At 39.8% G+C, this 24,475-nt stretch overlaps 1 protein-coding gene and 2 long non-coding RNA genes across 3 annotated transcripts in view; 2 read left to right on the top strand and 1 right to left on the bottom strand.

The window, feature by feature from the left end:
• The window catches only part of POU2AF1 (POU class 2 homeobox associating factor 1), a 70,323-nt gene extending 45,970 nt beyond the window's left edge, over positions 1 to 24,353 (bottom strand). Inside the window, exon 1 of the mRNA XM_030505465.1 lies at positions 24,304 to 24,353. The gene's annotated coding sequence lies outside the window, so the exon portion shown is untranslated. The remainder of the gene's footprint in view (positions 1 to 24,303) is intronic.
• LOC115616355 lies at positions 14,475 to 15,870 on the top strand. The gene is made up of 3 exons (XR_003994275.1): positions 14,475 to 14,685; positions 14,928 to 15,048; positions 15,789 to 15,870. It is a non-coding gene; the product is annotated as an uncharacterized LOC115616355 (long non-coding RNA).
• On the top strand, positions 19,983 to 23,044 carry LOC115616354. The gene is made up of 4 exons (XR_003994274.1): positions 19,983 to 20,116; positions 20,849 to 20,986; positions 21,562 to 21,782; positions 22,991 to 23,044. It is a non-coding gene; the product is annotated as an uncharacterized LOC115616354 (long non-coding RNA).
• Positions 24,354 to 24,475: the final 122 nt, after the last annotated feature.

The raw sequence follows: 24,475 nt of genomic DNA, 5'->3' as shown, positions 1-24,475 counted from the left end.
TAGCTTCTTAAACGAGAAAGAGCTCGTTTTCTCTGTTCCTTGGCACACACATTCAACACCAAAAATACCCAAAACCTGCATTACAGGGCCAAAAATAACCAGATTATCCACTGGGTATCAGCATTTCTTGCTGAAGTTTTGGCACAGGAAGCAAAACACCAACACTGAAAAGCAGAAGTTTGAGAGCTTAACAGAGGACTAAGTTTCAAGCGTGAAATTTTGGTCTATTGAAACAATGCAATATCTGCCATAGATTCTGGTATTCTTGTCCAAGATTAAGCAAATATGCAGTGCTTAAAAGCTGCAGCCCTTTGACTTCTTCTAGGGTCTTTTTTCATTCTGTCAGATTAGGGTTCCCATCAGTGTACATATACAGAAACCAATAGTGTAATAAGATTTCATTTAGAAATACAGACTTAGAGCTACATTTCAAGTCATTTAGGAACCAAATCTTTTTAACAGTTATGCTCTGTAGGATGTAAAACACAGTACAAACAAATAATTTCAATCCAGCCCATTACTGACTGGACTGTTAAGGTACCACACTCTCCAATCTTATTTATGGTAAGGGGAAGAATCTAGGCTTCACATGTCAAAACCAATACAAGTTCTTAACACAAAGCCTACACCACAGTTAATGCTTCAAGTTTACTGATCTGGTTTCCTCATCCGTATAGAGTTACAGTTTGATGGATGCTCCAAGAAGAATGCCTAGTCCAGAATCAACAGATAACTTTTCTGAGCTTTTTTCCATGCCATCTTCGGACCTCTGACATCATTCTTAAAGGTATTTCATGGTAGGAAATTGATTTTATCTAATTAGTATCTTTGCAACTCAACAGTTGTAATATAGTAGCCAGCTCCACCACCTTCCCTGGATTGCTGTGTAACAATCATACGGAACTGATGGGAAAGATGCCCAGTGACTTATAATATACTTCAGATTAACTCCAGCGTTCTGGTCAGACTATCTTCTGCTTGCAAAACTCTTTACTCATCCAAAACCGAGTAGAAAATAGGGCAATAAATACGTGGCATTAGAAGAAACACTTAGCATATAGATTGAGCTGAATATTTTGTTGGTTTATTGCCTTCCAGGGAAATGCTGCTTAGGCTCATTATCTGCACCTCACGGTCCATGTGCTCCAACTGTTGCTGAAGTACAGGCAGACAACAGACATTAAAATTCTTCATATGTATTATAGCTTGAATTGACTGTTGTATGTATCTCTTCAGTACCGAAAATTAAAGAGTAAACCTATAAATGGGGAAAACCCTGGAGCCAGGTTTCAACACTATTAGGCATTCAGTGTTAGATGCTGCAGTAAATAAATAGGTCGTAATTTTCTCACAAAGCTGAGCACTTCTCTTTTGAAGTCCATTTGAGTTACAGGTGTTCTACATTCTGAAGCTCTATCAAATTGTTAATGCAGGCACCTAGCTTAAAAAAAAAACAGCAGAAACAACCAACTTGGATGGTTTGAGCCTAGTCTTGAGGGTACCAGTGTAAGATTAGTCTCTACAGTCCACACCTAATGTTCAGATATGCTGGAAATCTCAGGCACTATGTACTTCTAAATATGAGCTATGGAAACTCAGAATCTGATGGGCTAGCTTTAATACTTCCTGCAGACTGGCTCTATTTGCCACCCTTTCAGGCAAACCTATTGGGAAAAAAAAAAAAAATCCCTCCAAAATAAAACATAGCTACATGTTGTAACTGAGCATGTTTATTTCAACAAGAATTGAGCTCTTTATTTATGCAATCAGAATTTGCCACCAATAACGGATTGTAGGTGAGGTCTGGGACAGAAAGTGTTTTGAATCAATTCCTTTCACTCTGGGTGATCTAACAGACAAATATACTTTGATAAAATTTGAGTATGTAACAACAGTTTAGAATGCCATTTTTCATACTAAGCAATATTGCAAGTTAAAAGGATAACAAGGAGCTAAAATTATTCTATGCTGCCAGATATCCAAGTATTCAGTAGAATTCCTATAATTTAGATAATAGTTGTCAAAAAAAAAAAAATCCTCCCAGACTTTATATCAATTTATTTTAACTTCTGATTGTGAATTAGCTGGTTTCTATGAAACTTCCCTGTTTGCTACATATGGAGCAATCTACATTTACATGGCCTACCAAATGACTGATCCAGCAATCAGTTCACATGTGTACCTTCTGTTGAAGAAAAGGGAAGATTTTTCGTGTGTAGCTGATGCAGGATCCAGTATTAAGTACTCAGCATGCTTAGGGAATACTTTTTTTAATGAACCCTTTGCATTATCTTCTTGTAAAAAAGGTTACTTTCCTGTTATTGGATATCCTTAAGTGTTAAGCTCCAAGAGCTATGTTGTACAACATAAATTAACTTTTATTGAAATATGACAGTGTTTCAGTTAATTGCACTGGGATTTGGGTCGTATCCTATGTTTCTTATGCCCTGAACAGCTAAATGTTACTCTTCTCTGTAGTATTTTCTCTCGTCAGAATGAGACATGGTATTTTAAAATTTTTGAAGTATTTTACAAAATAAATAATAAATTGTTATTCACATGATGAGTTATAGAACACTACAGAATATTCAACCACCCCCTTCCATATGTGCCCCCATGTTTTAATAACGTGAATTTTTCTTTTATTCACTTTTTGCCCCAGGTTTTACTTGGAAATAAAAACTTTTTCTTCTCTAAAGATTTTTTTTTCTGCTCCCCCCTTCCCTTCACCACTCATTCTTCCTTCATGTTTGCATTTTAACTTACATCTGTGCTTACAGAACTTTTTATGCATTTGAAGAGAAATAATGACAATCTTCTAGGTTACTCAGCTTCCATTTATGCAGTTTAAGGATCAGATCCAACACCCATTGAAATTAAAGTCTCCTTATTTACGGTGAAAACTGACCAAGAAATTCTGCATCAATTACAGAACCAAGAATGAAGCAGTATGGTGAACAAGTAGAAAAGTGTATCAATAAGCATTCTTAGTGAAGAAACAAATTTGCTTTCAGGATATCTCAAAGTGTAGAAACTATCATATAAGAATAAAATATTAATCAAATTCTTTTACTCACATGGAAGCCATTCAGATGAAAGGACAGGAATCTTCAGCTATTAGCATGCATCATTTATTCAATATACTCAAAGCCAAACTAGCTTGTAAACTATAGTCTACAACAGTTATACATTAATCGCATTGACATTAGTAGGTACGCTTTACATGGTTTCATTGTTCCTTCCTGTCAATAAACGTATTATTTCATGCAGTATGTAACTTACTGATTTTTATGTACTACTAATAGCCATCCTACACTCACAACAGAAGCAACTATCATGAAAAAGAGCAAATTAAGCAGACTTTAAAAGCTGACTAGTACAAAAGGGTATTTTGTTGTTGTTTTGCTTTTTGAGAGTACAGAGGTGCCTGTGTAGAAGCACCAGCTTTACCACAGAAAGTTGGGGGAAAAGGTGGTTTATTCAATGAAAAATAAAAACCCCTCCTTATTTTCAAGGGCAGCACTGAAATTAACTCTGACCTTTATGTACAATACCAGATAGGCCTAGCGATCTTGATGGTTCAGATGAAAGGCTGTTGCTTCACTTATCACAAAAGGGAAACCTCCTCTGGCAAAGCAGCTCCTTTAGCTAGGCCTGTTGCTAATTCAGGACTGTCTCGAAGGAATCAATAGCATTTACTGAAGCATTAGCTTTACTTCCTTCAGTCCCACACGCACTCTGCAAGTCTGCCCACAGATCTCTTTAGACAGTCCCAGCTTAAAACTTCTCAGCTAGCAGTGGTGACAGGATCTTAGCAGAAGATTTCACGATGTTCAGAATTAACTCAATAGCTTCACCCACAACAGTGTTTAAACTGAAGTTTTGAATATGTACGCATGAACACCAGCCTACTGTTCTGGAAATACCTCCTTGTTTCCATGAAATCCTCTTTCCCATTAATTACAGAAACGGGCTTCCATGTTCAGTCCTGATGCCAACAAGATTTCAGGTCACGGAAGTCCAACGAGAGACTTCTTGACCTTAAGACATGCCTGTAGCTGAGAGACAGGAGTTACCACCCTGCACACGTAGAAGGGCATGGCAGGAACATTTCCAGGACTAAATCTCTCCAGCAGAGAGTAGACATCAGACCTAAGCTGCATTCACATTATCAACCTGGCTCAAAACTACCCAGCCCTGGGCCCTTTTTGAACATAGTAACCACAGCAGCAGAAGGTTCAAGGTGCACAGCTGGACTGTGGCATGCATGGGGCACAAGTGCTGTCCTTTTGACACTTCAGTACCAGTTATGGTGGCCAGGCTACTAACTGTGGTATAACTCCTACAGCTAATTCATTCTAAACCAGATCACATGTGCTTCCCACAAGCTCTAGTCATGCCTTTGAACTGCGGCACAAGCCATACTTTAAGAAGCTGCTTGCTTTCTTCACCTTCCTTCTTGCCCCATATTACAAAATGAATGCCATTCACTGGATGATGTGGTTACTCAGGTTCCCTGCTCCTTTGAAGATATATGAGCACTGGCATGCATAATTATTTTTAAAAACAGCGTGAAAGCGTTGCCACTGAATTAATAGCAAGTCAGCAAAGAAAGATAAAAATAAACAGTTAGATGAGATTCAGCACTTCCAGCAGTTCTGAGGGATGCTCCTGATCAGGCAAGAGGAAACTCACGAGATATCTGTTACAGATTTGTAATGGCTTGAAAAAGACCCTGACAAGATGAAGGCTTTATTTTCCTGGCAGTGCTCTCTGACGGACACTGCACGTGTTTACTACCAGTGATAGTCACAAGGCCACAGATCCTGTACATTAAGTGAATGACTGAGCAACTGTGGTCTTCAAATGGATGTACAGAATCCTGTGGTATTCATGCCAGTTTCCTAGGCTTTCCACTCAGAATTGAGTGAAAAGAAGTATCTGAACCAGGCTCCTAAAAGCTGAAGTTACCCAGAAGACAAGTTGCAAGTTACAGCAAGGGGATGAACAAATACATCTGTTAAAACAGCCTGAGGAAAGGGAACAAGAACTTTATCCTTGGTGTTACCTCACTGGGACTTTGGCTGAATATTAGATCTTTCTCCTGCAAAATCAACAACTTAAGGTTCCAGAAGGAAACACAACATCATCACAGATGCTTGGATGCTGCTACTACACAGCCAACAAGTACAGCAAGTCCTGAGAAAAAAGGCCTGCAATGCCAAGTCATGGAGCTCTACTGAACTGCTTTTCTGGTGCACACAGATATATTTCCACTAGCTTTCAGAAGCTGTCACTAACACAACTACTTAGTATAGTCTACTAAAAAATGCTGCGACAAACAAAAGAACAAGCCTTGCGACCAAGCAGCTCATCTGTATCTATGAAATGTACACAGAATAAACTGCAGGGGTGACAAATGGCATTGCAAGAGGTGAAAAGATTACAGAAGACATTTTATGGATAAGCAAGAACCTGCACGGCAGACACACCGAAGCTCTTCTATGTGTTATAGAAACTGGAAGAATAGAAATAACACAGGAATCAGAGCAGTGAGGTTCTGGCCCAGATATTCAGCAGCACAAAATTCTGCAAGCAGCAAGAAAACCTATTACAGACCATTAACTATAGAAGGAGTCTTAAGGAAATAGCTCCTCTGAGAGCTGCTTTCAGTAGGTAATGATGGCAGAAATGCTCCAGCATTCTCCTTTACTACTGCTTGTGCCAAATGGAACAACAGGACCAAAATTCTTTTTTGGCAAAAGGGTATGAATATCTGGAGGGATTCAATAGCTTTCTGACCCTGTCGCCTCAGCCTGGTACCACACCAAGTCTGACCACAGCAGAAAATTCATCTCCTGTTTTGTTTTTATCCTCTAAAATGTGTTCTTGAAATCATGCCTTGCTGCATACCCACAATTATTGCATCAAAGACCGCCTAAGGCTGCTGGATTTTGCTTAAACAAGCTCTCATCTCCCAGATCCAAAAAAACTTCGCTGAGAAGCGTATGAACTGTTTGCTCACTTAAGCAGAGAACAATGACATGATTGTAAGTAAAACACAGACAAGAAAGTAAATTACATTTAAAAAAACCCCACAAGAAAACTTTCTAGCACACAAACAAGAAGCATTAAATGTTTTAGACGATGAATCAAGGAAAGAGTCAGTGGGAGGTTGGACACCAAAGACGACTCTCTCCACAGCCCATTTGAGGATATGGATCAACAGCTGCCATTCAAGAAAAACCATTGACATTTCCTCTACACCACTCTGCATCCTGTTTCCCATAACTCCACATCTCTCTCCACGTGACGGCAAGCAGGCTGACTTGCAAGTAGAGCTGGGGGAGCCAAGTTTCTGAGCCAAACAAGAGGGAGAGGCTGAGCTCTTGGCTGATTCAGATTCTTTTAGAATAGTCTCACCCATCAAGTTTTATTTTTCCTACTTTCTTTGTGGCTAGAGAAACTTGGAAACCAAATGATTCAATTTAAAACAAGACATGTTTCTGCAGCTGTGCTGAACAGGACAGATGAAATTAAATTTAGAGAAAGGAGTCCCACTAACAGAAAAAATAGGTGTCTCAAGCACTTTGAAGAGGGATCAGAGAGGGAGAGGCAAGAAAAGAGGAAACTATACTGGCTTCCACTCAACCTGGACAGCAGAACTCTCAAGCTGTAGCAATCACTATGACCCAGCTTGTCCCAGCCACATACGAACAAAAGCTAGGACCTGCAGTTCAGTGTTGCTGCACGCTTCATCAGTCTGTTTATTCAGAAGTTTCATGTGTCCTGAGGATAAGCAAGCTATGCAGCTGAGCATCTGGAGGTTGCAGGATCAGCCCTAAAGAATTCCCTTTTGTCCTGAGACAGTCTCAGTGGGCTGGAATTCCAGGCTCCCCTACTTGCCTACTTACTTACATCCATGAGGAGCTGGTCACATGGCACCTGTGCCCAAAGTACCACACTATCATTTTCCTGACTTTTTTTTCCTCCATCTCACAGTCCATGTGGTTTCTAGGAGGAGAAAGGAGTTTAAACTGAGGTTAGCAGGAAATGCTTTTCCTGAAGACAGACATTGGGGGAAGGGAGTTCTTGTTGAGCTTCCTGCAATCCCCAGGAAATTATGCCTATTCCTTCTTCCTTGGATTTCCATGGTATAATTTATTTGGCATCTGCTTTGAAGCCACTTCACATTTGAGTTGCCCAGTTTTGGGGTTCACTTAGCTTTGCAGCAAGAGTTTAGGCTCTGGTGGGTAAAACCTCACTTTTCAGGTATAAAAACCCAAGAAGATGTTAACCAGGTGATATTAGGAAGGCTCCATGCACTGCTCTGCTCCATGCTTGGCCATACTTCGCTGCTACACCCATGAGAAGCCTGTCTGGGTAAGCCCCAGCTCTTGTTTATCTCTATTTGTTATCTCTATCTATCATCACTAGCCAAACAAGTTTACAGAAGTCTCATTTCTTGAGATATAAAAAGATCTCCAAACACAAATACTGAAATGTGTGTGGTGTGATAAGTACATGCAGAAATCATAACACTGAGTAACCAGAGGGTTGCTGTGTAACCCAGAATAAACACTCACTTCAGATGTAAAGGATGTAGCATGCACTAATGACAAAAAAAAAAAATAAATAGTGGCATGTTTTAAATATTAACATAGGTTTGGTTTTGCTTTGTTTTAAATAAACCCCTCTGGATCCCTTTGCTGCTGATGAGTAACCAGTTTTTGAATACTTCACAATTACTTCTAGAAAGGTATTTGCAGCTAATTGGTCGCTAGCAGCACAAAACACACAATAACCTGCCTTCAAAAGTCTACACAAAGGCCAAAAAATATTTCCATCCTCACAAACTCTGCCGCTTAACAAAGCATTTTAGAGCTCACAAAGTTCAGCCCCCTTAAAACTCCAGTTTTGATTTTCTTCACTAGCCTCTTATGCATCTTTCTGTTCCTTTTCTTTAGGGAGCTGGAATAAAAGATATGCTTACACCTCTACTCAAGCTGTGATGAAATCATATTTCAATTAACCAAGAAATATCTGTCTGCTGGAAAGACTCTAGGATATATCAGTGAACAGAAATCAGACTGCTAGGATTTTAAGTAGTTGGACAGTTTCTGGTTTCATTCTCTAATGCTTCCAGGTGTATGTGTTTTGAGTCCTACTTAACATGACCTTTCTGCTTCACTGGAATTATTACTCACACACGAAGGCAATCCCTTTCCTGATATTGAAAAAAGATAAGCTTCTGCAGAACCCAGCAGTTTTTCAAGTTCACAGCTGAGTAGAATGTGAAGCATGTACACTATTAAAGTCCATCTTGATGACATTTATGTATGTAATAGTATCATTTCAATACTGGATTTTTATTTTCTATGCTCACTATTTCCAACAAAATACTTGTCTATTTGTCTAGAAAGAAAATTAAAACTCTATCCAGCTGAAACAATGACAATATTGTAAAACAAAACCTCAGCTCCTTCTCTTACAGGTTAAATAAAAGTTTGTATTTTAACTCCCTGAGGAAGCAAAAGTCATGTAAATCTATATTCCCCACATCACCTCCTCCCCCAGAATCAGAGCTCAGCTGCAGAGATGCTAATTTATATCCTCCAGGGTTTTAATCTATCTAGCTATAAAACATTGCTATTGCAAAAACAGAACTAAAAAGTCAAAGCAAAAAACCTTAGCAACTTCCAGTCTCTGCATTGTCCCTGGGACATGAAAATATCTGGGCTCTCTTTTGCCTATGTTTTCATTTGTTTAAATGATGATTCATATGGCTTTTCAGGATTATCTCAGGATAAGTAGTCTTTAGGTTTTTCGTTTTCCAACACTGCAGCCGAGTCCCAAGTGCCAGAAGCCTTATGCTCATTTGATTCCCCAAAAAGAGCAAAATAGATGAGCAGTAAATAGGGATGAATAAAGAGAAATATATCGAAGCAGACATGGAAAGAGGAAGGAAAATAAAATGAGAATCTTCCACCAGCTGGATCACTTTCACCACTCCAGTTTAATGAGTGGTGTTTGTTTTATGAAGATAACAAATATCCCTAACAAAGCTCTGGGTTGTGCTGTCACATCCTTGCATTTTATGTGGAGAAAGAGGCCTTCCTCTTTTGCAGGGATTATGTACATTGCAATCAAACAAACCACCCCACTGAACAAGACAACCCAAAACACACCCAATAAAACACACACACAAAAAAAATTCAAGACAACCATAAAACAAAGAAAATCCAAGCACAGTAAAATAAACACACGCTGTACATTACAATTCCCACATCTTCAAGCAGGTCTGCAGGAACTAGTTATAAATCCTCTGACTTTTTCTCAGGTTAGGGGCATAAAATTGACCTCTTCCTCCCCTCTCAGCTCAGCCAGCTGTGAAACTGAAAGGGAGCACGATGAGTGCTGCAAGTTTGTCATAATATCCTCACCCTGGAGTGAGGTGGAAAGGCTCAAGATAAGTTGTACTTTTTAGAGTACGCAGTCCTCTGAGAATTAGTTGTGGATAATGCCATCAAAACCCATCAGAAGTACCCTGGCGTGCCAACTGTCACAGCCTAGCCTTTCACTGGAATTCTTCAAAACTGGTTCAGCATTTGCACAAGTGTCTCTTCAGAAAACCCATATGACCGTAAAGCAACCATTACCTAAAGGTAACCAGCTTTCTTCAGCAGAGTCATAGGCTACTGTAAACACTATCTGGAGAATAAACTTTATGTGGAAAAGAAATAACATGTGTAACTCTGGAGTATGTTGGTCAAATATTTGCAGAGGAACAAACACCACCCGTGGCTGTGTGAGTGCAGCCTTCCCTTTGTTTAGAAACCTTTATTCAGCTTTACAGAGAAATAAGCCCAAAATTTGTCTTGACTGCCTTACTAACTATAATTCTTAAAAACATATTAGTACCTACTTATTCTGATACCATGTAATTGAAATAACAAATAATTCTCAAACACCAATGCCCAGGAAGAAAAATAGCTAACAATAACGTAGAGCTTGTAAAATGAATCTGGTGTAGCATAGATCAAAACCACCAATGATTAAGTTGACTGTATGTCCATCGGGAATGGTTTTAGAGGTCCCATACCAGAAAAGAACAGCAAGAGACTGATTTGCTCTCTTCAGGAGCTATTTGAGAAGGTGCAAAACCTCCAATTTCTATCTTCAATATGGTGCTTTTAGAGGCTATTTGTCCAACAGGGCTTATTTTTCCATCTCCTTTAAAAAATAAATAGAAAAACTGGAGTTTGCTGTACTTGACCTCCCCCTTTTTTTTTCTGTCCTTTTGCTGGACTGAAAAGTTAAGATAGGTAATGACTAACGGGTCACCATGTCATCTAGCCCTTTGAGAATGACTCTGGCATCTATTCTTGATCTTTATTACAGTCACAAAATGTTTTATGGGGATATCAAAGTCCAATCCCTGCCGAGAAAATGGCAGCTTGACACACACAGAGCAACACTGTATATCAGTTCTGTGGAAAAAGGAAGTTGTGCATCTGCCTGTGACAGAGAGCAATCACTAACCTAAGATTCAATAGGGACAATACCATCACAAGCTATTTCCTTATCCTAGAGCCATCACCATGGGATGCTGGTTTGTGTATCAGTCAGATACATGACTATAAAATACTTGCTATATGAAGGAAAGCTGCTAAACTCCCTCGCATATTCTTTGCTTATGAAACCTAATGACTCAGGAAATCTCTGGGGTCATTTCCACGATGCTATGAAAGTTGCATTCCCAAAGTCTGAACTCTATCAGATCCAGAACTGGGAGGCTTGCCCAACCTCATCTTCCCTAGAATTAAAAAAAAAAAAAAGGAATATTCCAGACTCCCAGTGGATTCCACAGCCTTATAGCAGTTGGCTGAAATACAGATGCACTGTTGGAAAGAAGGAGCTGAACATGAACAACTCACTGCTTTCCCTAGACAACAACATTAGCAGACACACAGAGCAATGAGATGAGGCAGTCATTCCTCTATTATCTCCCTTTTGCCTTCCACCCACTGCTCACAGATACTGATTGGCAGCAAGGCACTAGCTTATGAGGTAAGAGATATGGATTGAAACGTCTCTGGGAAAGAAAGGAATTGAAAGTACTTTTCTGATTTCTGTGTGAGCGTTCCAGCTCCATGGATGCTGGCTGGAAGATGGCTCTGGCTTTATCTGTGATTTAAAGAGAGAAGCAGACAGACTACAAAGAAGAAGAAGAAATGGCTGCCCTTAATTTGGCAATTACCAGAATTTACTAGGTGTGCTCTGAGACTAGGCACCAAAGCAAAGCCCTGCAGGGACAGGAGAATAGGCAGAATCACAGCTAGTTCCTGCATTCCAATCTGTTTTAGGCAGGACCTATGCACGGGATTTCTCCAGTGGGGGCAATTCCAGGCATGCTCAGAGACAGAGATCTCTATGCTTGGGGAATGCAAACTCAAACAAGGAGGTGAGTTTAGGCACTTCCAGCATTAGGCAGCCACTGAGTGGGAATGTTTTGGATTGTAATTTAAAGTGCAGGCAATTCATATCTAAGTAATTCATGCTTTAAGAACCCAACTGTTTTAGTGGATATTGTATTGCACATTCCCCTATAAAGCACAACCTTTAGCTGGGGACTCCAGCCATTACTACACATATAAAACAAAACTGTATACCAACTAACCCTTCACTATAAAAATCAGGTATTTGCCAAAGGGGCAGCAACAATTTCTGGCAACCTGCACACTGGCAATTAAGACACAGTCCTAACGTCTGCAAAAATAGAAATAAATATCTCCTCTCTCTGAATGACCCTCTCTTCACATTTATTTCCAGGCTGAACAGTGACTGCCATTCAAAATATACCGGGAAACCACTCATTTATTGTATCCCTAGAAAGTCCACCTCAACTACAGCTCTTTGAAGTAGTAATTGTGTGAAAAATCTTTAAGAAATGCTTGTGTATTTACTAGTGCCACAGAAGGGACAAGCAGAGGAGAACAGTGGGAATCGTCATCCAGAAATGCTCTTGAATATTTGATTACACAAGAAAACAGCAGGCTCTGCTAGATGTATGACACTGCCTTCATGACACATGGAGGTAGGGGGCTGGGAGAGCTGCCTTTTATTACAAGGGCGAAGGTTTCAGAGGTGCCTCCAATGCCCATCAATGCAAGATGCGACGTTACCTCCCCTCGCTTACAACTCACCGCACCGCGGGCGGCAGGAGGAGTCCGACTGCCCTCTGCTGTGGGAAGAGGGAGCCTGCGGCAGGACAGAGCCCCGCTCTCCTGGGAGCGGGTTCACCAGCGCTTGCGGGTTTTCCCACCATTTAAAACCCCATGAAGAACGGAAAAAAAGCGGAGCGCACTCAAAAGCATGTCCCTGAACTGCGTTTTAGGATCTGCCAGAGATCTGGAGAAGCAGAGCTATGTGTAATCACGTTTTCTGTTGTAAACACCCAAAAGACATCAATTGTTCAACAGGTTTTTTTGGGTTATGCTCATCATAAACCATGCAGTCTATCCCAGAAATAAAACCCCATGTACTCCATACTAGCTGATGGTCCTTTCTGGTAAACATGGATTCACAGACTTTGAAAAGTCACGGCTGCTGTTGGGACCCTGAAAACTTTGTATTACAAAGCACAGTAGCAAATTTTCTATAGCCATACATAAACACTTATCTGTGCCGCAACAGCCATATTTCATATGTAAATTCTTTAGATTGGATGGAGTACAGCTTCTGTTATATGACCTGTAGGGGAGTACAATAAGCTCAAATAACTTCCATGAATATTTTACACCACTACATTAGCATGTTTTAACTTTCACTTACTATTAAATATTCAGTGGCTGAAAGGAAAACTCTCCTTATGTGTTTATTACTTACCCACATTTGGCAACTCAAGCTAGTCGGTGCGATAGATAAATGGCCCTCTTCCTCATAATTTTCTTTACTTTTTCAAGCTTGCATCGTGGCAATGGGGAACTACAACTTCAAAACGATGACAACTGTCAAAGCGGAATTTACTGCAAAAGAAGCGAACGGAATATGCCAATTTGTCCAGCAGGTATTTGTAGATAACTTAGCAGAGATTATTAGCTTCTTTAGAATGCTTCTCAGTCACATACCCCTCAATAAAAATGCAGCCAGACTTTTATTTTGTTTAATGCTACAGGAGATCTTAGATAATAATTAGGCTTGCTGAAATTTCTACTGTAAAAGGTAAGTGAGCTTAAACAACAAGCATAGAGCATTCAACTGTATTGTAATAAGATTCACATATCAGACGACTTCCTTTCTCCACTGCATAGTAAAACAATAATGAAATGGACGAATATTTTTGTTGAAGCAGGATTCCTTTAACTGATTTAAGTGGTTTATGATGGCATAAATAAGCTACAATATTTAAACTAGAAAGATGTTAACTCATCCGCCTACATAATACAGCTGCATTATATAAGAAAAATTGACAAGCATTTTTATTGTTGTTCAAAGGCTTTTTCTGCCCCGAAGGAAGTATCACACCAGTTCCGTGTCCGCCCGGAACTTTTCGTTCAGAAGGAGCAGCATTGATATCGCACAGCTGCTTGCCATGCCCAGTGGATTTCTTTAATCCCATGCCCGGCCAAAACGCATGTCTTCCATGTGGCTCAGAGGCAACGCAGCCTGCAGAAGGGCAAGACACATGCATCTGTCTTGGGAAAAGTCAGGTGTTTCAGGTACAGGAGCAGTCCTGCAAAAGCTTTTCAGCCTTCACATATATCCGTATTACTTTACACTTTGTTCTTCATTTTCTTTAGCTCATCTGCACTGCTCTCTTCAATCACTCTCTTTGGTATTGACAACCTTTAGTCCTACACCTCATTTGCAATTACATAGGTAGGGGGAAGGGGACACCAGGTCTCCATATGCTCTGAGTTTCTCCAGGGCTACATCAAGCCTCCCCCTTTGCTGGAAGATGAAGTGTATGTGTATAGACATCAAAGTTTCTTCTGACCTTGGTCAGATAAGGTGCAGTGCTTAATGCAGCAAGGTACAGAACAGTATCTGCATCAGACTGCAGATTCCTAAGCAAATACCTGTTTTTTCTTCCAGCCCCGTGATGCTCACTGCACATGCCCTCCAGGTTATTGGAGGTCCTTAAATGATGGAAGACACTGTGTCAGACAAGTTTATGATATTTGTCGAGATTCAGCCTCCCGAAATCAGGAAGGACAGTGTTTAACCAAGAAAGGATGGGTTCATTATTGCTCAGAGAAGGTATTTAAGTTTTTGCATTAGTTATATCCAACGACCATGCAGAAACTGCCTTAAAAGCTCAAACTCTTTCTTAAGAAGGCTCAGAGATCTTGGCAACCAAGTGTTATTGGCATTTTCACAGGAGGTTTTGCCTCTTCCTCAGCCTGAAACAGGAAGGCCAGATTCCCTTCCTCACTTAAGGAACACCTGGACATTACTTGTACTGCTATTTTATTCCTTTTTTTTTTTTGCCTTCTGCAGGTTTGTGCTGTCCCCAGAGATTATCAAGGATATGACAAGGTTCTTGGCCTCTGCATTTGTCAAACTGACAGTCTGGAGGGTGTGTGTAACTCTCAGTGCAGAAGACAACAAAGAGATACTCTGCAGGTCACTTGTACAGAGAAAAATGCTCAGCTTGTTATCACTTACAGAAATGGGAGCAAGGTAAAAGCTGCAGTTGTTCTTACAATCTACCTATTTTGCTAGGCTTTCTAGACTTCTAGTAATCCTTTAACCAAAGAACACCCTCATTCCTTTTTCTTAGAATATTACAGAAAACCCCAACAAAAAGAAACCAAAACCCAAACAGACACTATTCTATGCATAGCATAGGTATGTGATCTTATATTGCAACTGTGTGAAAAATTCATGTAAAGAAAGAAAACTTTGAACTCTTTTTCCATTAGACTGCTGTTTACTTAGAAGAATTAAGAAGAGTTCTACTAAGACCCTATTTCTCTTTTAAAGACATCTGCACTTCAGAACAAAGCAAATATACCCATCCAACATTCATCGTGAAAATGAATGGTAAGGGAAAGAATAACAACAGCTATAGTATTATCTGTACATTAAATGGCTTTTATACACAACAAGCCTTTCCATTATACTTATAACACAAACAATAAGAAATCTTGATGCATATAAGCTGATAGCATGCAGCAATACAAACTAATTACTCCATGCAAAATTCATCCTTCTCAATCCCAGAACAGTCATCTGAAATCTGTATATTTTCAATATTACAGGAAAGGACAGATATTCAATTGTTTCCTCCTATTCCCTAACAGAGATTTGCCTGGACTCCTTTCTCAGGTCCTTTGTCTGTACTGATTTTCTCTTGGGCTTCAGATTTTAATATGTGTTTACCAAGTAGAATTAGAAGTAGCTAAACACTTTTTCTCCCAGGATTCCTGAACAAAGGCGTAGTCCAAAAGCACTATTTGCACAACCATGTGAAAGTTTAGTAATAACAATAGGATGTAATCATTTGCTCAGTTTCATTAACTTCAGCCAAGTTAAACCAGCTGCTATTTAAGGAACGGGTCTTGCAACACCAAACAAAACTTAAAGGCTGTGAGTGAGGCCAAATCATTGCAAAGAACTGCCCAAAAATAAGAGGAAAATACTAAAAAGTATACTATTTGGGTTTAGATTTTGCAATTGTTACTTGCGGTCTTTGGTGAGCAGATGCTCTACAAACTAGAAGAAAAAGCACAGCCCAGCATATTGAAAACCAGAAGTGACCAATGCTTTTTATACCACTTCAGGAAAAGGATTTTTAGGGGTGTATAATCCTGACCCACAACTATTTCACAACTTCATCATGCTAAATGAGGCTTCATCACATGACAAAAACAGGCCTTCTTCAGCAACAGCTCCAGGTAAGCTCTCCCATAAAGCTCCAAAGCATGTATTTAATACAACTGCTCTAAAATTTAATTGTGCTTTGTCCCACCAACCATCTGCAGCACTGGCTTAAACAGAAAATAATAACAGTTAAATCAAACAGACCTCACCATCTTCAAATTCCTGGAGAAACTGTTCACACTGAGCATAGTAAAGTCAAACATAAAACTTTACCTTCTCTGCTCTGCAAGTCAGAACCTCTACAGTCACAGCCCAAACCCAATGGCCAGCAAACTGCTTCCCTCTAACTCCCTGCCTTTACCCCAGGGGCAACGAGGAACAACTGTGTGGGCAAGAGTTGCCTCCACCTGTGTGTGCTACCACTACCATCCCCATAGGTATGCAGGGAGACAGAGCTCAGAGCAACTACCAGAGTTGAGCTTCCCTCATTTCTTCTCACATCTCTCCTTTGGCTTAGTAGATCTGCTCCACAGTTCAGCTCCATTCTTCAGTTCTAATATACAGCATCCTCTCCTTAGCTCTGGGCATGTGAGATCACTTCCTTGTTATTCCTCCTTCTACTTGCATTCCTCTTGGAAAGCAGGACTTGAGACCCTGTTTAGTGGCTACAGAGAAATCCTCAAAATCTACAGCAAGCCAGTGGCATGTTTGCATGCTCTCCTGACAGTAAACCTTATTTTGGAAACAAAATTTGCATGCATAAAGCTTAGTCATAAAAATTAAAAGCAAATGCTATATCCTGCAGTTGTTCTGCAGACAGAATATGATCAGTAATGATCCAAACCTAACAAGGTCTGTGCTTTTACAGTTAAGTCTGTCCATGAAGAACATTCCGGGGTACAAAGCCTGAGACCTTCAAACTCCACATCAAAAATCATATTTACTGGCATCTTAAATCCTATCACATGCATTAATGTTAATGTTACCATCATGTTCATTGTCTCCAAGGAGCATTACCCCATTTATGATGTGTAAGTACAAATGCTGAATGTAGAACTTTTCTAATGCACTTTTACTTAAGCTACAGAGAACAAGGCTGAAGTGTTCATGTTTTTCAACCTAAAACTAAGAGAACACATGACTAGGAAGAGTAGAAATCTCATTATTAAACATAATGTCTTTTTGACAGAGAAGACATTGTGGCACAGTAGGAAACAGCGCGAAAGTTGTTAAGAAAACAACATTCACATATTAAAATATGAAAAATTAAATACATACATACTGTTCCTATTGTCTTCCTGATGTTATTTCTCACCTGTGTTCACACTCTTTGCAACTTGATTTTTCACTGACTTATGCCGTATAATCCCTCTAGCTGACCTTAAGTTTTTTTCCCTTTCTTGTAGTTATTGAGTTTTAGGATCTTATTGGAGACAAGGTTTAGGTTTAGGTAAAGCAACCCAAATGGAAACCAGTAGCTCCTACTGCAATGAAAGCCTTAGGAGCTCTGCCTTTGTGGCTTCTGTTTGTTTGGGTGGTTTTGTGGGTTTCTTCCCCTATAGGTTATTTTGATTTCATTTCTGCCATTCATCCAGTTTCAAAGTATACAAATAACACCAGGGACATGTAATAAATAACAAAACCTACATGTGGTTTCCATGTTCTCCATGTTGACATTGCGGTGATTAAACACATATAAGGGGTCCCAGTGACTATTTCTTCACTGCTAAATAAACGTCAATGCTGCTTAGGGCTAATTTCTGCTGCTGAATATTTTTTGGGGGGAGAACTAGTTGGAGCAACCCAAAACAAAGCAGGGGTTAAGTAAACAGCAGAGTTGTGTTGACAATTGTAGGTGCAGTGCCCAAACTCAAACTGATCTTCTGTTATTTAGTGGCATGGATGAACCTTAAGTGACAACTCTGCCTTCGTAAATCCCTGCTGTAATTATGAACCTACACCAAAAAAAATGGGTAGAGACAAGAACTGACTTTTTCACTTTTGCTCCTAGAAACAACCTGTACAACACAAATGCTGAATTTGACTGGGGAGACCTTCGAAGCCTCAGAGAGGAAGTTAGAGAGGCCCAACAATTCCTCTTCTTCCTTTTCCAGTTCCAGCACCCTGGTACCTATGTGCTACAGCTGAGTAGCAATCTGCACAAGAAAATGGTTTGTATCAAGGAATCCTGTCTTCGCATTTACAATGTTCGTCTTAGCAAAGAATTTCATATTCCATACAAATGTTTGGAAACACAGGAAATTTAAAAAATAATAGTGAGCATCTTTTAATTTTTGTACATCATAGTGTACAGGTGAGTTTGCATGCATGTGTGCTACATATATGAGTGCAAAATCATGCGATGCTGGAAAGCTTTGATTCAGTGTAACAGGCAAGATAACATTTAATATTTAAATCATCATGCATATTTAAATCAGATGCAATGACATGTAACTGGCCTTTCTTATGCTTATTTCATTAAGTACATTAGGGTCATGCCACTTGGAGGACAGTGCTATGAAGAGGGGCCATTCTTCCCTACAACACCCAGATATGCTGTACAGGTGGGCATTGCAAAAAACCAGGACCTCCTACTGAAACCTGACTGGACAGCAATTACTGCAGTAATCACAGGACTTCTCGTATTGCTTATTGCCTCTGTGGTATTGACAGTAAGTAGTAGTTACACAAAATTCCAAACATTTATATGGAATATGACATTCTTTGCTAAGAGGGACATAGTAAATGCAAAGACAGGATTCCTTGACAAAATTTTGCACAACAAATCTGCCAGCTATCCGCTCCCTTAGGCATCATCTACAGGGCTGAAAATTAGGATAGACTGTAACTCAACCAGTTTTACGTAGGAGGTAAAATTCATCCCTGTGAGTTTATCCAGGACCACCAAAGCCCCATTGTATTTACCTGCTACATAGGTCACTTAGAGACACTCAAGATATAGGTGAATTTCAGTCCTGTTTTCTTACTCATTAGATCAAACCATAATAAAATTCTTCACAACTCACATCTCTTTGGGAAGGAATGAGATCATCAATGAGATGATAATTGTTTTTTCTTCAATGTCTGACCAAGCCTCAAAATAGAAAGATATAGGTAAGTCCTGGGAAGCTGTTATAAAGAACTGTCAGTCATGAATAAGTTCCTCCAGTGGTCTGTGACTCATGTGACATTCAGTTTTGCACTTCTTACTCAGGAAAAAGTCCCATTGATCACAACATACCTGAGATCAGATGTGCTGTTTCACAAGTAAAAAACAAGTTGGTCCTTCAGAGTTAAGTCCCCAAACAACCATTCTTTCATGTTTCTAGCATGTTCTGAAATGAACAGGCTTTTTCTCCAACCAGACCACTGAGGTAATGGCAGAAAATGTGATTTATTCATCCAGCAGATCCAAACAACAGATAACTATACTTCCTTCCCCTTGGTTTCAGCCTTATCTGCTGGGATTAGTAATTGTTCTGTTTTAGAACAGATGTCTTTAATGATGTACTTAGAAAACAAACTCTCATCAGGGTCCTTGCCTTACAGGTGGTGAGGCATCTTGCTTGTTACGTGAATAACATGTGAATCACATTAATAGGTAGTGTCAAAATAAGAAAAGGAACTTCCTTGTTTTGTTTCGTTTTGCAGCTTCTTTGTCAGGAACTTAGCTGGCCACAGAAAGGCACTACATGCCCTCCGTATCGAAGGCAGCAGCTGAAGTATAATCTGGACAGCTATTCCTCCAATGTATCAACAGTCTTTTCCATTAAAAAATGTCACCCCTTGTTGCAGAACAAAGGTAGTATGGATGATGACTCTTGCAGCACTGATGGAACAGATCACATCACAAAAAGGCTAAACAACGGTGGGTCTACCTGACTACTTGCACATAATGGAGCCAGAATCCCATGTTTAGCCATGTGCAATGGCTGCTAAATCGTTTTACATGCCCGAAGAAGTGTAAATGCTCCATCCCTGGAAGTGTTCAAGGCCAGGTTGGACACATCCTAGGCAACATGGCAGGGGGTTGGAACTAGATGATCTTAAGTTCCTTTCCAACCCAACCCATTCTATGATTCAATGATTCTTTGTTAAAAAAAGTCTTAAATGAAAAAAATACTAATAAATGAATATCCATGTTTCAGCCTGCTTCCTGAAGAGGGGTGATGTTTGGGAGCCTGACGAACAGATAGACCTTGAGTCATTTAATACCAATGTTTTCTTTGAACTTTTGCTGAGACAGTCACTATCTGTCACAACCAAACTGGGCCATTTCAAAGAAGAGGTAAATTGTGTTGTGGGGCTACTTATTTTTATGTAGAAAGAGCCTAAAGCAGGTAATTTTGACTGTTACCGTTTTTTCATTAAGCTTTGGCTATTAGGTACATGATTTATTTCAACTTTTGTCTTTTTAGAACATGAAACACAAATATGTACCTATATTCTTATGTTGTTCATACCATGAAACATAGTGCAAAGAGTAGTGACCTTAAGGCAGACCATTTTGGTTTTCTTATGGCTCTGCACTGAACTGATACCATTTTTGGAAAGTGATTTAATTATTCATTTGTAAAACAAAAATAATATGGATTCCCTAAGTAAAACGCTTGAGAGCTGCAGATTAAATTGAGGAGAAATAGAAATGAATAAATAAAGAGTAACACAGATATGGATCCTCATTCTGTTATTTGAATTTTATAATAATCTCTCAGCTGAAATCAATGCGATAGCATTTTACAGCCCTAATGTTGAACCTGCCTGTAATACTCCTCTAACTTCATTTGTGGTTCAAAGGACAGCAGAGGGAGCTGGCATTACAGTATGCAGTTAACAGATGAGTCCTGTGGTGAAATCATCATTCCCTAATCTGAGACAAGCCAGCATTAATGTGTTTTGTACTGAAAATTCAGGCAGCAGCACGTGTTTTAGTTACATAGAGGCATCTATTTTGAAGAGAGACTTCACCATCTCCAAATCATCTCTTACAATCCTAATGCAATCTTTTTTTTCACCACAGGTAAAAACTATATATCGTGAGCTTTCAAGTGAAATATCCTCACTGAAAAACCTTTGGATAAAGACACTGAGTACCCCAGAAGAGATGGAAGTTTATGAGAGCACAATGACAGAAGCCTATTTAAAAGCAAAACAGCAGGTAGAGCTCAGTTCAGCAACACTTACACATGTAAAAACAAACAAAATTCTCAGTACTCTCATAATTTTAGGCATGGCCACATAAAACTTCACTTTTGGAATTGTAGACTTTTAATGCTCCATAGGCTGCAAAACAACATTGCAATGTCTGTGAACCACAGGCTGTTCTGGGCCTTTAGAGCATTTAAAGTTGTTGCTGCTCCTGTTTCATGCTAACACAGAGATGAATCTCTGAAAGATTAGTCTCTTTTTTTGTTTTTTCCTTCTTGATCTGCCTTATACATCCATATATCCCATCTCTTCTTCAGGGAGCTCTTGTCTCTCTGCTTTGGTAGCAGAGGTTTCAGCTTTGAAACAGCATTAATTCTTCTGTTTGAGTGTGCGTCGCAACTTCTTTTTCAACATTGGAACTGAACTTGTTTACACTGTTACAAAAGTTCTAAGTGTGAAACATGAAAATTATGTTTAAATTTCTAATCTTTGTCACTTTACTAAAGGGCAGAAAAGTTGCAATCTCTGCTTACATTTGGATAAAACAAACAAAAAAGAGATACCTGTGTCTTTTATCCCACCTAGGCAGAAGAAGAGATGCAGCAAAGGAAACAGCTGGCTGCTGAATATGAGGAAAATGTGAACCAGCAGATACACTTATTACAGCATGATCTGAAATGTCAGGAAGAGCATTGCGTCCAGTTCAATTCTGCGCTGCGAGAGGTGGTGAGATTGGCAGAGATGCTGACAAATAAGGTGGCTTGTAAAGGAAACCAAACACCAGTGTCTCATCCAGACTATACAAGGTAATAAACATACTACAAAATTCTGCTGCAACTTTATTTTTGCTAGCCAGAAAGCATTTGTGGCCAGCAATTGGGTTGGCTTGTGGTTGGCAGTACACACATCCAGAAGCTGAAAACATATTCTTGATCCAGAAGATCAGATGATGCAAATTATCATTTTCATGTCTGTGTAAAGCAAGCCTAGAAAAATCTCAGAGACATAAACTGAAGAGATTCCCATCTTATGCTTGGGACAACAACATTTTGAGAGCCCTTTCTTGTGCTACTAACTGATTTGACTCTGGGATATCACACCAGTTCTAGAAAGTGTGCCACCCATGTTCTGACAGGTCCTATCACTGCCAGAATCAGAATGGTGTAATTAACATGAAAAGAGAGAACCAGGGAAGTGGTCTTTTTTTACTGCATTAGCCAAATCAAATACTCATCAAGCTCTCTAATTGTCAAAGTGCAGATATTATTTGCACATCCGTCAAAATTCTTCCTTTACTGCACCCTTTAAATTGTTTTGCCTTATCTTCAAATGACAGAGTAACCATCTTTATATCTTGAATTTCAGCCTATTAGCCCACATAGAGGCTGCAAGCAGCAAGATGTCAAGCATAATAATAAAGGAGAGTCACCGCCTTAAAGCATGGGGCGTGCTGGGTGAAGGAATGGGAGCTCACCTTCTTAACAAAGCTAAAACCAGCATACTTACCAAGCAGGAGCTAGTGGGTAACTACAACCTCTAGAAATTGGTTTGAAAATTACGTTAATGTGTAAGGAATTGTAGGTAGGCCGGTGTAGCACAGGATACAAAATACGGGTCACAAAAAATAGCTAGATCACAAAAGCACTATTAGCGAAGTCAAAAGAGACTGTATTCAGAAAACTGAGTCCTCATCCACTAACAACTTGTGCACTAAGGGGTTGTTACAAAAACAAATTTATCAGCAGAACTCTTCTACATTGTTTCTTAGGAAGAATGTCAGGTGTGCATTTATCAAAATCTTTGCTGGGTACTTGCTAATTATCTCTTAGCAACAGAGAGTGAAATGAACTATTCTGTAGGCAAGTCTCAATAAATTCAATCAATTTATTCCTATGTTTTTGTCTGCTTTCTAACATTATTGAATGTAAAATCTTCTGTAAAAGGCAGTAGAAGGATCAGTTTCTTTATTCTCACCAAATGTCTGCCCCTCTCCCCTTTGGTAAACTGCTTTTAGGCTCAAATGGCACTGCTGGAGCATCTGATGTTGTCTGCGTGGATCCCATCACTGGACTGTTAAATCCCTACCCACACTGCACCATGCTGCTGACCGATCAGTGCTCTGGACCAGTACCTAGCAATCATTTTCTGCATCCCGAGACTGGAAAGGTACTTCGCATAGCTGGTAACGTTGGTTATGATCCCATCATATCCAGGCTGGTCTGTGTTGTTGATTCTGCTTCGGGTAAGTGCCGCAAAGCAACAATAATTGGTCAAACTGCTTGTTTGTGGAGTTTTAGTGGTGCATTGGTTAAAATAAAAAACAAACAGACAAACAGAAAACCCCGATTTGCTATATTTGCATATACTTTTCCTATAATAAAACCTAAAGAAAATCTGCAAAAGCTTCTAATTAGCATGGCATTAGAAGATAAGTATTGCTCAGCTAGCATATAAGACTTACTGTGGATAAGGTGTATTAGGTATGAGAAGGCTTGTATGCAAGGAAATGCTAGGCATTCCTTGTTTCTGACACTTTTCAGTCCCTCTGTTCATTAAACTATACAAACCACCATATGCTGAGAAACTTGCAAATCTAAGGGAGTTGCCAAAGCAAAAGTTAAATTTAAAAAACCCATGCAATTGCTAGAAAGGGCTTACATTCATTCATTTAATTCTGGACCTAAAGACAACAAACCTTCAGCATCCTCTGAAAGCTCCACAGTCTCCATTCTGAGCTCTAGTTCTTCCTTATCATTAGCACTACTTTGCATAACCATGTTAAATTTCTTCTGGTTCTACACATAGGTAAGCGTCATAAGCCTGAAGTGCCCATATTTCCCTACATTCCTTACCCAGTTTGTCCCAACACTGGCCTACCTGTGAAGACAAAACTTCCAGTGCTGTGTCCCGAAAAACTGTTTGGTATGGGAGGACTCATGCTAGATCCAGTGACAGAAATAGAAGTTCCGGTCCTTGGGGTTACGATTCATCCTCACACCAGGCAAAAGCTGGCAGTTGGTGGGACATACCTTAACCCCCTTACTGGCATGTTGACACCTCTGGAGATTGGGGGTCCTATGGCTGAGCCAAAGGGAGGCAAGATTGTTCCAATACTCGGAGTCAGTTTGGATAGCAACACTGGTAGGTGAATCTCTTCACAATTCAGTAAGTGTGGTATGCACTGTTCATTAGACCTATTTTAACTTCAATTGAAGTGCATTATCATTGTGCCTTTTTCTGAATGGGAAGGACCAGACCATAATGACGAGTTGCCAGGTGATGTTCTGACTCTCATTTCCTGTTCCTTGACTACAGGAGAAGTCATACCTCTAGGTGGGCTGGCGGGTCCTTCTGGAAACGTAATGCTGCTTGGAGATTCCTTCACCGAACCTCTGAGTGGGAAAATCGCCCGGGTACATGGAGCTCACCTCTGGCAAGACGAGGTGCTGCCCCACAGTGGAAGTTACCAAGCAGTGTTGGAAGCTGACTGGCTGGTATC

The sequence above is a fragment of the Strigops habroptila genome, chromosome 17, assembly GCF_004027225.2.
Source record: "Strigops habroptila isolate Jane chromosome 17, bStrHab1.2.pri, whole genome shotgun sequence".
Lineage (NCBI taxonomy): Eukaryota > Metazoa > Chordata > Aves > Psittaciformes > Psittacidae > Strigops > Strigops habroptila.
The sequence above is the reverse complement of the archived record's forward strand: the minus strand, read 5'-3'. Positions and strand labels throughout refer to the sequence as shown.